The following is a 16,035-nucleotide window of genomic DNA, read 5'->3' as shown; positions in this document are numbered from 1 at the left end:
TCCGGATAGGTCCGTCGGTCTGCGTACGCCGACTGGGTGAGCCTGGTCAGCAACGTTTCCTTGATGGCTGCCTCTCAGGGAGGACCAACTGTCCCAAGGGCCGCTCTTCCATCCTGCTTTAGAGTCACTGGTTTTAATGGTTGGGCTGTGATGAGCCAGGTACTGTAGTTCTGACACTGCTGATTGCTCGGGAGTCTACCATTTAGGAGGTTTTGCCTCCTAGATCTAGAAAGCACATATATCCTGGTATGAGTCACCGGGCATTTGTCCTCATTCTTATGTGGCTCAGATTCCCATCTCCATTTACTGGAGGATGAGCAGGTATAGGCCTTGAGTACCATAGAGCAGGTGTCAGCCTGGGTGGTCTTCAGCGTCCCCTGGTCTTGCACTCCCTGGCGTGTTGACGGTAAGTAAAAAATCCTATTTTTTTTTCTTAGTTTCTCATAACATTTTGCAAATAAATAATTTCTCTTCATAAATTTTGACCAAAAATTATACTGCTACATTTCTTTGGTAAAAATAACCCAAATCAGTGCATATTATTTGGTCTGTGTGAAATTTGGAGTCCTCAAGCTATGGTACCAATCATTGAAACCTGATGTACTGATGGCCTACTATTCTTGAGGCCATAACATGTCACAACATTCCCCAAATTACACCTTTTTTGAAACGTAGAGAGTCCAAGGTATTTAGTAAGAAGCATGACAAGTTTTTTTTTTATTTTTTTTTTTTAAGTTGTAATTTTTTTTTCCCACAGTTCTTTGAAAAAAAAAAATGTATTTTCACAAAAATGTTATATTAAGCTATTTCTCACATACAGCATATGCATACTTTCAACTACACCCCAAACACATTCTGCTACTCGTCCTGAGTGTATATATAACACGTGTGTGAGACTGTCACAGCCTGGCCACATACAGATTCCCAACATGAAAGTAGCACCTTCAGCCATTATCCACTTTAAGACCATGCCTCTTTCCGACACTTTTTGTTAACAAGTAAAAATCTGTATTTTGATAGAAAATTACCTAGAACCCCCAAATATTATATATTTTCGTAGCAGAGGCCCGAGAGTCTTTCAAATCTCTATGGATCCACCAATGAAGGGGTTAACTTTGTGTAGCGTGCACCATGCTTTGCTGCTCCATCCACCAGCGCGGAAAAACTGACAGCTGCAAAATACAAAGACACAGCGCACAAACCCCTGTAACAAAGTAACAAAAAACCTTAAACGCTCACATGATGTTCTTAAAACAGAAGCGTCTATGGTTGTGCTGTGACGCAGCTCCGGCACACAGGGCTCCAGGCAGGATTCGGCGTGAGCGGTGATAAGTAGTTTGCGCTCGTGCATCAAGTGTCTGTGGAGTCCAGTTGGGTTCTCTCATCTCTGGGGTCACGAACAGCCGCCAACAAGCTGCACGTGGGCCACCCACTCACAGTAGAAATCCGGAGATGAGAGAACCCGACTGGACTCCACGTGGGCCACCCACTCACAGTAGAAATCCGGAGATGAGAGAACCCGACTGGACTCCACAGACATCTGATGCACAATATAGAACAGCTGAAATGTGACACTGATGGTTGCTATAACAACATGTTTCAGAGGGTGTGGCCTCCTTCCTCAGGTCTATCTTGTTCACAAAGGAACCCTAAAGTAGTGTCCATCCTGGGAGTATTAACCCCTTCATTACCAAAATAATTGGCTTCGGGTGTTTTTAAAACAGAAATGTCTATGGTTGTGCTGGGATGTAGCTCCGGCACACAGGGCTCCAGGCAGGATTTGGAGCGAGCGGTGATGAGTAGTTCCAGCTTGTGTATCAGGTGTCTGTGATGTCCAGTCAAGTTCTCTTATCTCCTGAGGATTTCTGCTGTGAGTGGGTGGCCCACGTGCCACTTGGCGGTTGTACATCATCCCACTGGATCTACTCATCACAGCTTGCTCCGAATACTGTATATTTAAGTTCAAATTTGTGTTCAACTTTTATATTGAAGGATGTAATGCTACTTTGTACTACCTCTGCATTCTCTTTTACTGTTCTTTTAAGCGTTTCTTATAAGCAAGGGCCAATGTACAGTATATATTCCTTTGTTTACAGTTAGATTGGTTGCATCTGCCTTAAAGTAGAACTAAAGGCAAAACCTTTTTTTGTATAGAGTAAGGGAGGATTATAACCCCCGTCAGGGGTTTTTTGCCATCTGTGTCCCATAGGGATTTCCCTTCACATTGTCCCATAGCCAAAACAGGAAGTAAGAGGACATCCCTCTAAAGTGAGGGAATCCTGGGGTGTCACCAGAATTTGTGTCCCCTTTGGAAGATTTCTCATCTATTACTGTTCTGGTGTCAAACCAAAATTTGTGATTTTCTTCACTTTCAATGATGACGGTAAACAGGACTAGAGAGGGTGCTAACGGGTTCTATTCCCTCTCCACTCTATCCAAAACTTAAAAAAGAAAAAAAAAACTGAAAATTGTATCATACTTGCCATACATTTATTTTCCTGGTGCCTTTTCATGGCAGCATACCCATGACAAGCTTCGCCTTGGCTCCTCCTTCAGGATCAGTGAATATCTTTAAAAGTGTGTTGGAGACACCCCAGAATTCTTGCGTAATATAGCATACTGTGGGTGGGTTTGTATGCTGCCATGGATAGGCACCAGGAAAAGAAAATGATGGAAAGTATGATGCAATTTTCTGTTTTTCTTGGTGCCTCCATGGCAGCATACCCATGACAAATAGCTAGCTAGATTGGTGGGATCATGCTTAGAAAATTTAGTTAGAAGAGACCATTGTTTACTTTTCGATCAACACTATTTTGATGGCTCGTCTGCCAAATTCAACAGAGAGCCCCTGGATCTACCCTGTAATGTTTTATGAATGTATGTTGAGATGACCTTGATTCTGCTCTGCAGATGGTTTCAACTGATACATTCACCCTTGCTGCCCAAGAGGCAGAGACCAACCTGGTGGAATGAGCTTTAATCGAAGTAGGTGGTTCCAGACCTTTTGCCCTGTACACCTTTTGGATCAATTTTATTATCCATGATGTGATTGTCCTAGCCGTCGCCTCCTTGCATTTTTTTTCTTTCCCCAAGGGATAATCAATGATTTGGATATGCTTCTGAAGGTGGCCGTGGCCCAGAGGTAGGGTTTCAGGATAGTTGTTATATTAAGCTCATGAAGAGACTCCAAATCTTCGCTCCTGTCCTCCAAGGGCATAGAATCGAGTGGGGGCTATCATTCCCTCACTCTACTTCATGCTCATCAGGGGAAAGCATTGGATTGTCTCCCGCTCTACCGATGGATCTGGGGGAGGGCTCCTCTCCCGCCGCCATTGAAAAAAATACTTGGTTTATAGCAGGTATCTGCTGCCTTAACAATGGTATTTAATGTCAAAGTAGCAACGTATATCGATGGTGGTGGTCCGTAAGTGGTTAATGACATCCCAGTCTTAGTCAGTAGGGTTCAATATTGAGTTGGCCCACCCTTTGCAGCTATAAGAGATTCCACTCTTCTTGGAAGGCTGTCCAAAAGGTTTAGGAGTGTGTCCATGGGAATGTTTGGCCATTCTTCCAGAAGCGCATTTGTGAGGTCAGGCACTGATGTGTTGACGAGAAGGCTTGGCTTGCAGCCATCCCAAAGGTGTTCTGTTTGGTTGAGGTCAGGGCTCTGTGCAGGCCAGTCAGGATCCTCCACCCTAAACTTGCTCATCCATGTCTTTATGGACCTTGTTTGTGCACTGGTGAGCAGTCATGTTGGAACAGGAAGGGGCCATCCCCAAACTGTTCCCACAGAGTTGGGAGCATGAAATTGTCCAAAATGTCTTGGTATGCTGACAGCTTGAGTTCCCTCCACTGGAACTAAGGGGCCAAGCCCAACCCCTAAAAAAACAACCCCACATCATAATCCCCCCCCCCCCCTCATCCAAACTTTACACTTGGCACAATGCAGTTAGGCAAGTACTGTTCTGGCAACCGCCAAACCTGGACATGTCAGATTGCCAGACAGAGAAGCCTGATTCGTCACTCCAGAGAACACTAAAGTTCAGTGGCAGTGTGCTTTACACCACTGCATCCGATGCTTTGAGTTGCACTTGGTGATGCAAGGCTTGGATGCAGCAGCTCAGCCATGGAAACCCATTACATGAAGCTCTCTACATCCTGTTGTGCTAATCCTGAAGATTGGAGGTCAATAACTATTGACTTTGCAGATTGTTGGCGACATCTGCGCACTGTGCGCTTCAGCATGCGCTGACCCTGCTCTATCATTTTTCGTGGCTGAGTTCCTGTTGTTCCCAGTTGCTTCCACTTTGTTATAATACCACTAACAGTTGACTGTGGAATATTTTAGTAGCAAGGAAATTTCATGGATGGACTTATTGCACAGGTGGCAACCTATCACGGTACCACACACACCATTCACTAAGCTCCGGAGAGCAACCCATTCTTTCACAAATGTTTGTAGAAGCCGTCTGCATGTCTAAGGCCGCGTACACACGCGGGGACTGTTCGCTCAACTTTGTCCGCTGAACAGTGTTTCAGCGGACAGTCCGCTCGTGTGTGGGCTTTCAGCGGACAGTTTCAGCGAACAGTCTGCTGAACAAAGTTTTTCGGAATTTCCGAAAAACTGTCCGCTGAAACTTTGTTTCAGCGAACAGTCCCCTCGTGTGTAGGCTTGTTCGTCAAACTAAGTTCCGCGCATGCTCAGAAAGGATTTACACGCCGAAGGTTGCATTGCAGTGTATAGGACGTCGTTTTCTAGTCCCGTCGTACGTGCCGTTCACGTCATCGCGCACGGTTTCAGCGGACTGTTCGTTCATCGTGTGTGGGCAAGTCCGTCCATGCTAAGTTTGAGCGGACTGTCCGCTGAAACTGTTTGACAAACAAAGTTGAGCGAACAGTCCCCGCGTGTGTACACGGCCTAAGGCCGCGTACACACGCGCGGACTGTTCGCCCAACTTTGTCCGTCCAACAGTTTCGGCAAACAGTCCGCTCAAAATTAGCATGGACGGACATGGCCACACACGACGGACGAACAGTTTGCTGAAACCGTGCGCGATGACGTGAACGGCACGTACGACGGGACGAAAAATACGACGTCCTATACACTGCATTATAGCTTTCGGCGTGAAAATCCTTTCTGAGCATGCGCGCAACTTTGTTTGACGAACAAGCCTACACACGAGCGGACTGTTCGCTGAAACAAGGTTTCAGCGGACAGTTTTTCGGAAATTCCGAAAAACCTTGTCCGTCAAACTGTCTGCTGAAACTGTCCGCTGAAAGCCCACACACGAGCGGACTGTCCGCCCAAACACTGTTCAGCGGACAAAGTTGGGCGAACAGTCCGCCCGTGTGTACGCGGCCTTAGTGTTTTATTTTATACACCTAAATCCAACTAGTCTAGTATAGGTTTCTCACAGCAGAGGTTTCCTTTTCAGTGGTGCTGATAATACAAAATTTGGGTAGGAGAATTTTCACAGACCTAACCTATCAACGGGGGTGCCGGTGCTTGTGGCTGACGGTTGCAATGACCGCTGGCCACTAGGGAACATGAGCAGGAGAGACAGACCAGGGACAAGTGTCCTTTTGTGTGGTGGTTACTGAGCAGAATACACTTTGTTTACTCTGCTCAGTTTATGAATGGACAGGAGCCTCTGTCTCCTGCTCATTCATCTTTAGTGCTGAGAAAGGGACTAGGCAATGTGTCCTGAGTCCCTTTTGTCTCAAAGGGGAGATGTCAGGGGTCGGTTTAGACCCCTGACATCTCACCAAAGCACCCCCAAAAATAAAATATTGTCAAAAAAGAAAAAAAAGCATTGTGAAAAAAAAAATTAATCATTAAAAGTAAAAAACCTGACACCATCCACTGCCACCCACCCCCTTCCCCAGAAGCACTGTGAAATTTTTTGGAGAAAATTATTTAAATAATATTTTGCCATGGGGGGAGTTTGCGGGCAGTAAGCGCCACCTCCCTGAAATTAGTTTTTGCAGGTTGGGATGTCTGCATCAGCGATCTGCTGATCGCTAGTGCAATGCTTTACAGGCTCCTACAACAAAAAAATTATAAATGCACATTTTTTTTTACCTGCAATAAAAATGCAGGTGAACTTATCCTTTAAAGGGACAGTTATTGGAACCAACCTCAGGCGTGAAGGTGCTGGAAGTGGATTGATCTGAGGTGTGATGGTGTAGGAATTGGGGTTGTTGAGGTGTGATGGTGTAGGAATTGGGGCTGTTGAGGTGTGATTGTACAGGAATTGGGGCTGTTCTGAGGTGTGATGGTAGAGGAATTGGGGCTGTTCTGAGGTGTGATGGTAGAGGAATTGGGGCTGTTCTGAGGTGTGATGGTACAGGAATTGGGGCTGTTCTGAGGTGTGATGGTACAGGAATTGGGGCTGTTCTGAGGTGTGATGGTACAGGAATTGGGGCTGTTCTGAGGTGTGATGGTACAGGAATTGGGGCTGTTCTGAGGTGTGATGGTACAGGAATTGGGGCTGTTTTGAGGTGTGATGGTACAGGAATTGGGGCTGTTTTGAGGTGTGATGGTACAGGAATTGCTTTTCGTGGTTGAGATTGTGAAGTTGACATTTTGTTATGTAGCTCCCAAACTCTGAAAATGTTTTTCTTCATACTATCCTCAAAGGGTTGCGCTGGCTTAGAAGCTTGCACTTGTCTTGTATTTTTTTTTGCATGTTTGGATTGTGCCTATGCCTTAAAGACTTTTGATTCATGTAGGCATTTAAAGTGGGAGTTACGCCGTTTTATTTATTTATTTATTTTTTATTTAATTTTTTTAAGTCAGCAGCTACAAATACTGCAGCTGCTGACTTTTAAAATAAGGACACTTACCTGCTTAGCACGCCCGCGATGTCGGTACCCGAAGCCGATCTCTCGATCGGGTCTCGGGTGCTGCCGCAGCCACCATCTTGGGTATGGGAATTAGGAAATGGAGCATTGTGGCTTCACTTCCCGGTTCCCTACTGCGCATGCGCAAGTCACGCTGTGCAGTAAGGATGGTCTCTGGGGTCCGTGTGTTTCCCAGCAGACAGCGGGGGACCCGCAGTAAGTGGTGTAAATATCTGCGGATATCTATGTCGGAAGTGGGTGCAAATACCTAATAATACTATACAGGTATCTGCACCCCCCCCCTCTCCCCTGAAAGGTGGCAATTGTGGTGGCGGGGGGGGGGTTCCAATGAGCGGAAGCTCCACTTTAAACATTATAGGAAGAAATCTACTATAAACTCAAGGTAAGTATATCTAATTGTATTTTCTTAACCACTTCCCACCCGGCCAATGTATATATACGGCCGGGTGGGAGCCGCCTGCTCCTGATAGGACGTTCAGGAACGTCATTCAGGAGCAGCGGGATCGCGCGCGTGCCCGCGCAGCGGCGCGATCCCGATGTGCTCGTGTCACCCGGACACGGCACATCTCAGATCGGCAGGAGGGCTCTGTGATTGGCTCTCCTGATCACATGACGGCCGTGTCCAATCACGGCCGTCATGTGATGTAAACAAACAGCCGGTTGCTAGGCAATCGGCTCTCCTCTCCTCACACGGAAGTCACCGCTGAGAAGAGGAGAGCAGAACGCTGCAGCCGGCTGATGATCAGTGAGTATGGGCTGCTTTTCACAGCTTTTTACTCACTGATCATCAGTGTAGTGTAAACACACAACACACCACACAGTGAAAACACAGTCCCCACATATGTCCCCAAAACACACATGTCCCCAAAACATACATGTCCCCAAATAATAAAAACACATGTCCCTAATAATAAAAACATGTCCCCCACATATGTCCCACTAAAATCACATGTCCCAATGATTATCTGCACACATATGTACGTGATCACCTGCACACATATGTACATGATCATTTGCGTACATATGTCCGTGATCACACAAACCAATTATTATACACTTAACGGAATTTTTTTTACCAAAAACATGTAGCAGAATACATTTTGGCTTAAATTTATGACAAAATTTGATTTTATTGGATTTCTTTTCAAATAGAAAAAAGAAAATATTGTTTTTTTCCCAAATTTCCGCTTTTTTTGCGCTTATATCGCAAAAAAAAAAAAACGGAGTCGTGAATAAATAACACCAAAATAAAGCTCTATTTGTGCGAACAAAATGATAACAATTTCATTTGGGTACAGTGTAGCATGACCGCGCAATTGTCACTGAAAGCGCTAGAGCGCTGAAAGCTGAAAATTGGGCTGGGAAGGAAGGGGGTGAAAGTGCCCTGTATTGAAGTGGTTAAGATAAACTTGCTTGTTGTAAATTAAAGGCTACTCTATTATTTAAGATTAAGTAGTGCATGTATTAAATGTATTTACCTGAACATTATAGTGGCAGGGGCATGGGCGTCCACATAATTTTTTTCAGGGGGCGGGGGCGTCATTTTAAGGTCACCCATGCTCCGCCCCTTTTTGACAATTTCATGAAGGGGAGGGGCTTGGTCATTATCACATAAAGCGTGATAACCCTCCCCCTTCCACTGCAACATTTGGCACTTTTTGAGGAGTGAGAATGTACCTGGTTTTGCCATGATCTGAGCCACATAATAAACCATGCAAAATATGCTGCGACCCCAGCAAGTGAAGGTATAAATAAACATACAATTAGTCAATGGATCAATTACAAAAAAAAAAAAAAACTACACATGCATGGTGCAGCATTGGCTTAAGCCAGTGGAGATCTTAAATTCTGTATGGGCCCAATAGCAGCTTTATGGTCACAATATCTTGGGCACTTTCACCCCCTTCCTGCCCAGGCAACTTTTCAGCTTTCAGCGCTGTCGCACTTTGAATGACAATTGTGTGATCATGTAACACTGTACCCAAATAACAGTTTTTTTTTTTTCACACAGATAGAGCTTTCTTTTGGTGGTTTTTAACCACTGGGGTTTTTTTTTTGCTAAACAAAAAAAAAAAAGACTGACAAAAAAAAATTATGTTTTTTTGCTTCTATTATTACATTTTGCAAATAAGTAGTTTTTCTCCTTCACTCATGGTGACTGATAGGCGGCACTGATGGTCATTGATAGGGAGCACTACTAGGTGGCATTGATTGGCAGCACTGATAGAACTTGTTAAACGGCATGTTGCTTTTAGTAGGTGGTGCTGTGAAAAAGAATAATGCAGTTCAATGTGGCCACTGTAAGGCAATTATTGGGTTAAATCAGGTGATTAGGAGGCAACATATTGACTCCTCACCACCTCTTAAACATCCACAAGCATGGATCTTTTCAGAGGAGTAACACTTCCACACATGTGAAGGAGCCCCAAGAGTAGCTAAGCAAAAGCGTGCTGGGAAGTAAAGTGTTAAATCTCTTCACATGATAACAGAAGGTTCAGCCCCATGTCCAACCCTGATCACAGAAGATAAGTGATCAGGCAGTCTGTGATGGTGGGGAAGGAGTTCCAGGTGTAAGCCCGACAATAAATAAGGCTGAGCTATGGTGAAGTGAACATTCTCTGATCATGCTTGACTTTACTTTCCTGCACTTTCCTCCCTAGTGTGTGGGCACCTTGCTGATTACAGGAAGGGGGGGGGGGGCACTTGCCCCCTACTGCTGATGCCCATGGGCAGGGGCCTGTAAAGTATAGAAACACGACAACCAACATTCTTCATCTTCTAATTATGTTAGGTGTAATTTTAGCTTTTGGATGCGCACAACAGCCTCCTAGAATTTGGCACACTAATTATTATTCCAGTACAACATTTATACAGCAGTTCTAAATATCTTGCCCAATAGTCAAATCTCAAAAGTACTTTAGAGGACATTGTGTGTTGCCAAAAACAAGCTCCCGCGTCCAGAGGTTAAAAAAAGAGCAGAAAAAACAGACACTGGGGAGGGCACATTTAAGCACTGGATCAATATAAAACTGTAATACAGACTGGTTACTGTGGCCCCCTTCCTAGTAGAGAGTGACTATTTGTTTTGTTTTTTTACATACTGTCACCAGTCAGTGTCCCCGATCATTGCCACAACAGTTATATAATCAGTGTTGCCAACAACCCCCCCCCCCCCCCCCCCTCCAAAGTGGAATTTACTGGCAGGATGCCAACATTTACAAATGGCAACAATTTTTAAAAATCATAAAATTTACTGACAAAGCCACATTTTTTTACCGACAATGAAAAAAAGTACCTAAAATGACTGTTTTCGGTGCTATACAGTACATATATCAATATTTTAGCTATAACTATTCAGCTAATGCTATTAGCAATGTGTTCAAGTTAAACAAAAGTCAAAAACCATATTTCTCCATTTACATGAAGGTCAGATTAATATAACCCAGCCAGCACAGAGTTCCCCCATACATCAGAGTGTTCATGATTCCCCCTTACATTGCAAGGGAACACTGACATAAAGGGGGATGCTGCAGATCATGATTTAAGGGTGAACTCTGATGTAAGGGGGACTCTGGTGACCAGAGACCATCTTCCATGGAGTGAATACACTAAGGTAAGCGGGGGGGGAGGGGTCCCTGCTATAAGGGGGGACCTTTATATACACGCCCCCTTACGTTATTGTATTTACTCCCCCTTACATCAGTGATGCCCCCCCCCCCCGACTGGCCTGGTGGTGCTGTCACTGACCTCCTCCTGTGTACCTTGCAGGGATCAATCAGACGGCTTCAGCTCTGGTTTTATCCTATAGTCTCCTCTCGAAGGTCCACACACGTCTGACTTCTCCCATGAACCCTATCCCGGCAGCACTCCCACTCTTGACTCCTCTCCAGATTCCCCCTCAGACTGTAGACATGATAAAAGATGAGAGATAGCCAGAGATTGCCGACATGATACAAGAGATGGTTGGGGGCTGTGGGCATGGTACAGATGGTGGTCAGAGCCTGCGGACTTGGTAGAGGAGGTGGTCAGAGGCTGCGATCGTGGTACAGGAGGTGGTCAGAAGATGCGGACATGGTACAAGAGGGGGGTCAGAAGTTGCAGACATGGTACAGGAGGTGGTCATAGGCTGTGCGGACATGGTACAAGAGGTGGCCAGACGTCATTACCGCTGCAAGTTTTGACGGGTCGCCTAATCTGACGGGACACAGGCATGGTACAGGTGGTGGACAGAAGCTGCGGACATGGTACAAGAAATGGTTAGAGGCTTTGGACAGCCATATTTTTTTACGACCCATTGGCAACACTGCCCCACACAGTAGTGTCCTCCTCTGCCTCCTTCCTTCACCCTTCCCCCCACAATATTCTTCGCCTTTGCCCCCCTCAAGTAGTGTCCTCCTCTGCCCCCCTTCATTTAACATATGACCCCCCCCCCCCCCCACTGCAGTGTGTCCCACTCACATAGAGCATAAAAACAGATGTGACAAATATATGTGATCGCAGAAAAGAAAATATAAAAGCAATGTCGGGAGCACAAGATAAGCGTACCCGATGTGTTTCGATCACAATAGGTCATCGACTGGGGTGTATATAATGCTGTACTGCACTGGTATATGTGAAAATATATTTTATATATAATTATCTATCATAATTTATATATTATATATAATAATTATATTTTTTTCTTCCTTTTCCAAATAATTGTGACACAAAATTATAACTTCAACAAGCTCTCCATGTCTCTTACTAAATACCTTGGACTGTCTACTTTCCAAATAGGGGTAATTTGGTGGTATTTGTACTGTCTTGGTATTTTGGGGCCTCAAGAAATAAGATAGGGTGTCAGTACATCAGGACTGATCAAATACAGTATTTCACAAAAATGAGTACACCCCTCACATTTTTGTAAATATTTTATTATATCCTTTCATGTGACAACACTGAAGAAATGACACTTAGCCAAAATGTAAAGTAGTGGGTGTACAGCTTCTATAACAGTGTAAATTTGCTGTCCCCTCAAAATATCTCGGCATGCAGCCATTAATGTCTAAACCGCTGGCAACAAAAGTGAGTAAACCCCTAAGTGAAAATTTCCAAAGTGGTCAATATTTTATGTGGCCGCCATTATTTATTTTCATACACCAAGGGACACAGAGCCATAGTAGTTACTATGTGGGTTATAGGCCATCTTCAGGTGATGGACACTGGTACGCCCTAAGACAAAAAGTGCACTCCCTATATAACCCCTCCCACTACTGGGAGTACCTAATTTTTTCACCAGTGTCTAAGGTGTTGATCACAAGTAAAGATGTGCTGTGCTGAGCTCCACTGGAACAATCCATGATGGGGCTAGCCATGCTAACCGGATCCATTCAAAGTGTCGTATTTTTGACCAGATTGAATGGTACCCAGGCCTCGTATCAGAAGAAACAAGGTTTTGCCTGTGAATGCTTCTCTTTTTAGAGAGCTGGACCCTGGGATCCAGTACTTTTTTGTAGTAAAATTGAGCGGTTAGCCACTGATCTGCCTGTGAACGCAAAGCTGAAAGGAGTGCCGGGCCAGTGTGGCTCTTGGCTTCCAGGCACAACAGACGCAGCACGGCATGGCAACGTCTCACCTGGCATGTCGAATAGGTTCTGGGGAGCTTGGGCGGCACAGCGGAAGAGACGCTAGCAGCGGAAAAGGAGGAGCCAGCCGAGGAGGAGAGGGAGGAGGATGGAGTAGGAGGAGGAGAAGAAGAGCCAGGCCTGCATGCAATCTGCAGGGCTTAGTGGGTGTTGTGTGCCTCCAGTACAGTATACCCCTTTATCTACCCTTTATTGTTGGTGTTCTATAATAAAGGCATCTGCAGGAGTTAGTGGGTGTTGTGTGCCTACAGCACAATATACACTACCCAATTGCTGTTTTACCCAACTCCCTTCAGGCCATTACCATGTCTGGAAGGCCAGCAAGGAGAGGCAGACAGGCGCGAGCCGATAAAAGAGGACAAGCAGGCTCTGTGTCTAGAGACAACAGTGCTGGTCGTGGACGCGGTGCATTGTCATCAGCACGTGGCCATGGGACACGCTTGTCCTTCTTTTCGGCAGATGGACATGTTGAGCCGCAACATGCCAATGACTTGGTAGAGTGGATGACCAAGCCCTCTTCATCCTCCTCATCCTCTCTCACCCAGTCTCAGGGTACTAGCAAAGCAGCTGCCAACGCATCGTCTTCCCTCGTCTCAATGTCATCATCAGTGACTCCTTCCCTAGACCCACCACGTCCTCCTGAGGAGTCTCCTGAACTCTTTGAGCAGAGTGTTGGGTACATGCTCCAGGAGGATGCCCAGTGTTTTGTAGGCTCTGATGATACTCAGCTAGAGGAAGGCAGTAGCGTGAATGCAGAGAGAGGGGATGCTCAAGAAGGACAGCAATCTGGCAGTCATGTTCCACAAGCTGCAGCATACTGCCAGGTTTGCTACAGCGATGAAGAGGGAGGGGATGATGACTGCACTTACTCCACGTAGGTGCCTGGTAGGAGAGAGGAGGAGGAGGAGGCACATGTCCAACGAGGCAGGATGCCCTCCGGGGGCCAGCTTAGGGGCAGCACACCGACTGAATCACACCGCAGAGCTCCGCCTGTGCAGGGCGCTGCCTCTGCGCGTTATTCTAAAAGTTCTTTGGTGTGGGCCTTTTTTTGCTATTTGCAACATATGTCTCAAGCGTATCTCGCGTGGCCAAAACATCAGCCGCTTGGGCACCACATGCTTGACCAGACATATATTGACCTGCCATGCAGCTCATTGGCAAGCGTACCTCAAAGACCCACACCAAAGAACAAAGCGGACCTCTCCTTGCTCCTCATCAGCTGGCATCTCCAACCCCATTAGACCTTCAGTCCTCTCTGAAACCTGCTCTGAGAGGAATGAAGGTGTAGAATTAGGTGTGTCACAGCCAAGTGCTTCCGGGCACTCTGCTAGCAGTACACCCACGTCCAATTATAGCAGGCAAATGTCCCTGCCCCAGCTGCTGGACCGGCGAAAGAAGTTCACTCCCAGCCATCCACATGCCCAGCGGTTGAATGCTAGCTTGACTAAATTGCTAGCACTTCAACTGCTGCCTTTTCAGTTGGTAGACTCAGCCCCCTTCCGTGAGTTTGTACAATGTGCGGTTCCTCAGTGGCAGGTCCCCTAACGCCACTTTTTCTCACGGAAGGCGATTCCGGCTCTCTACCGGCATGTGGAAGGCAATGTCCTTGCCTCGCTGGACAGGGCGGTCAGCGGTAAGGTGCATATTACCGCTGACTCATGGTCCAGCAGGCATGGACAGGGACGTTACCTGTCTTTCACGGCCCATTGGGTCACTCTTCTGGCAGCTGGGAAGGATGCAGGACAAGGTGCAGTAGTGTTGGAGGTTGTTCCGCCACCACGCCTCCAAAATGCTACTATTGGTTGTGACACACCTCTCTCCTCCACCCCCTCCTCTTCTTCTTCCTCCATGGCCTCTTCCAGTGCTCTGTCCTCAGAACCAGCGGTGCTCCGTACGCAAGTACGCAGGCAAAACTATGCCATGCCGTGCTTGCGCTGGTTTGTTTGGGGGACAGGAGCCACACTGGGGCGGATGTTTTGTCAGTTCTGCAGGGGCAGGCCGAGAGGTGGTTGACGCCACGCCAGCTTAAGCCAGGAATGGTGGTTTGCGACAATGGCACCAACCTCCTCTCCACCCTCCGACAGAGACAACTGACCCATGTGCCCTGTGTAGCTCACGTCCTTAACCTGGTGGTGCAGCGGTTCTTGGGCAGGTACCCGGGCTTACAGGATGTCCTGAAGCAGGCCAGGAAAGTCTGTGTGCATTTCCGCCGATCATTTAATGCCTGTGCTCGGCTGGCTGAGCTCCAAAAGGAGTTGAACCTGCCCGAGAACCGCCTTATATGTGATATGCCCACCAGGTGGAACTCAACGTTGGCCATGCTGCAGCGGCTGCACACGCAGCAGAGGGCCATCAATGAGTACCTGTGCGACTACGGCACCAGGACAGGGTCAGGGGAGCTCGGTTTTTTTCTCACCACGCCAGTGGGGCATGATCAGGGATGCATGCACTGTCCTGTCACCGTTTGGGGAGGCCACAAGGATGGTGAGCAGTGACAGTGCATGCATCAGTGACACTGTACCTCTTGTCCACCTCTTGGAGCATACGCTGCGTGGAATAATGGACAGGGCACTTGAGGCAGAACAGAGGCAGTAAGAGGAGGACTTCCTTGCCTCTCAAGGCCCCCTTTATCCAGACAGTGTTCCTGCTGTGCCACCCATCACACAGGAAGAGGATGAGGAGGAGGAAGAGGAGGAGGATGATTGTGTCAGCATGGAGGTGGAGGCTGGCACTCAGCAGCAGCAGCAGTCTTGTAGGGATGATTTACAGTCCCAAGAAACCCGTGGACTTGTACGTGGCTGGGAGGAGGTAGCTGCAGATCATGTTGTCCTTAGTGACCCAGAGGACTCCGGACCGAATGCCTCAGCTAACCTACGCTGCATGGCCTCCCTGATCCTGCAAAGCCTGCGGAAGGATCCTTGTATTCTTCGGATCAAAGAGAGGGACCATTACTGGCTGGCCACTCTCCTTGATCCACGGTACAAGGGTAAGGTTGCCGACCTTATCTTGCCATCGCAGAGGGAGCAGAGGATGAGACATCTCCGGGAAGCCTTGCCGAAAGGTCTGTGCAACGCGTTCCCAGAGACTGGGAGGTTACAAACTCCTGGTCCTGGACAACGTGTTGCTGAGGTATCGGTCAGAAGGAGCGGTGGAGAAGGTGGCCATCTGACTGATGCTTTCAGACAATTTTTTAGTCTTCAGCCCCAAGGTATGATCAGTTCCAGCAACCATCGCCAGCGTCTGATTTACATGGTGCAGGAATACCTAGGGGCAAGGTCAGACTTGGACACCTTTCCCACCGAAAATCCTCTGGCTTACTGGGTCTTGAGGATGGATCACTGGCCAGAGCTTGCACAGTATGCAATTGAGCTACTGGCCTGTCCTGCATCCAGCGTTCTTTCGGAACGCACCTTCAGTGCTGCTGGTGGCTTTGTTACCGATCGCAGGGTGCGCCTGTCCACCGAATCAGTTGATCGACTGACCTTCATCAAGATGAATCAGTCTTGGATAACCCACAGCTACCAAGCACCTGAAGCTGATGTAACCG

This window comes from Lithobates pipiens, unplaced genomic scaffold (assembly GCF_037356315.1).
Source record: "Lithobates pipiens isolate NorthernLeopardFrog02 unplaced genomic scaffold, aLitPip1_a1.2 Scaffold_18, whole genome shotgun sequence".
Taxonomy (NCBI): Eukaryota; Metazoa; Chordata; class Amphibia; order Anura; family Ranidae; genus Lithobates; species Lithobates pipiens.
This window is presented reverse-complemented; position numbering follows the sequence as displayed.